Source organism: Condylura cristata, unplaced genomic scaffold (assembly GCF_000260355.1).
Source record: "Condylura cristata isolate star-nosed mole 26May11 unplaced genomic scaffold, ConCri1.0 scaffold00068, whole genome shotgun sequence".
NCBI lineage: Eukaryota > Metazoa > Chordata > Mammalia > Eulipotyphla > Talpidae > Condylura > Condylura cristata.
In genome coordinates, this window is record NW_004567169.1 from 12,385 (window position 1) to 14,074 (window position 1,690).

Sequence of the window (1,690 nt, forward strand, 5' to 3'; positions counted from 1 at the left end):
GGCCTGGCCCCCCACGCGCCCGCCCGCCCCCCTCGGGCGTGTGCAGGTTTTCTGAGCGCGAGGGTGGCGGGAAACCAGCGGACACAGGAGTGAGCCCTGAGGGAGCGTCCCCAGGCACCGAGCTGACCCAGCAGAGGCCGCTAGAAGCCTTGAGCGGAGCACACGCCCTGCACGCACACGCCCTGCACGCGCACACGCCCTGCACGCACACGCCCTGCACGCACACGTCCTGCACGCACACGTCCTGCACGCACGCACCCTGCACGCACACGCCCTGCACGCACACACGCCCTGCACGCACACGCCCTGCACGCGCACACGCCCTGCACGCGCACACGCCCTGCACACACACGCCCTGCACGCGCACACGCCCTGCAGCGCACACGCCCTGCACGCACACGCCCTGCACGCGCACACGCCCACACGCACACGCCCTGCACGCGCACATGCCCTGCACGTGCACACGCCCCGCACGCACATGCACACACCCTGCAGGCACACGCACTGCACACGTGCACACCGCACACACGCACTGGGCACATGTGCGCGTGGAAGTCACATATCCGCACACGCTTATGCACACTCGACACTCACGTGCTCCGCGCACACACGGCCGCTGGCACTGGCAACGCCTGGAGCGTGTAGTGAACGCTTCTGACGGCCAGCGGCCTGCCCGGGGTGCCCGCCCCAGCCCCACCACGGCCAGGCGCCTGAGGGGACGTGGCCCAAGGCCAGGCCAAGCGGTGGTCGCCGGTGGCCAAACTCCCTGCTGCCGGCCTGTCTGGGAACCAACCGAGTCCTGGAGTCAGTGGTCTGAGTGCTTCTGGCCAGAGCCCCAGAGGGCCAGGCCCGGCAGGATGATGTGGGGTCCCCGCAGGCCCAGGACGGGGCAGGCGCCAGGCGGCTCCATCCCAGCCGAGTCCTGTCCGTTCTGGGGCCCGAACTGGGGCTCCCAAGGACCTGTCTGCGGTCAGGCTGCCCAATGCAGTCTTTCTCGGCCACTGGGGGCCGGATGGACCCAGCCCCCTACCTGGGCCTGGGGGAAAGCGCCGCCCCCCCCCCCCGGCCGTCTGGAAGAGCCACCCCGGCGTCCGTGCAGCTCCCCCTCGGTCAGCCCGAGGCCTTGGCAGCTGGAGCCGCTCCCCACCCTGGGCAGAGGTGGCCGGGGCCGGAAGGGCCCGGACTGAGGGCGCACTGGCCGTCCAGCTCCCTCCTGCCAGCGCGACAAGGTGGGCCGCAGTCCAGAGGGGGGCAACCCCGCGCCCCGCCAGAGGCGCCCTGCAGACAGAGGGCGTCCAGCTCCCTCCTGCCAGCGCGACAAGGTGGGCCGCAGTCCAGAGGGGGGCAACCCCGCGCCCCGCCAGAGGCGCCCTGCAGACAGAGGGCCTCATTCCTGCGTGCACGGACACCTCTGAGCCAGAGGGCAGAGCGGCCGGCCCGCAGGGGGCAGCCTCGCAGCACCCAGGGGGCCGCAAGCGCCGCCCAGTGTCTCTAACGCCAAAGGGGCCATTGCGGCGGCCTGACCCACATGGCCACCCAGGCCGGAGCTGGGCAGCCCAGCCCAGCGCCCCAGGCGCAGAGCCGGGCTCCCCGGAGGCGCACGGCCCCCGCTGGAGACAAGAAGGCCTGGGCCCCGTCCGCTTTCCTCGCAGCCCCCCCCAGCAAAGGCAGCCCGCTGCGGCCCTCCCGC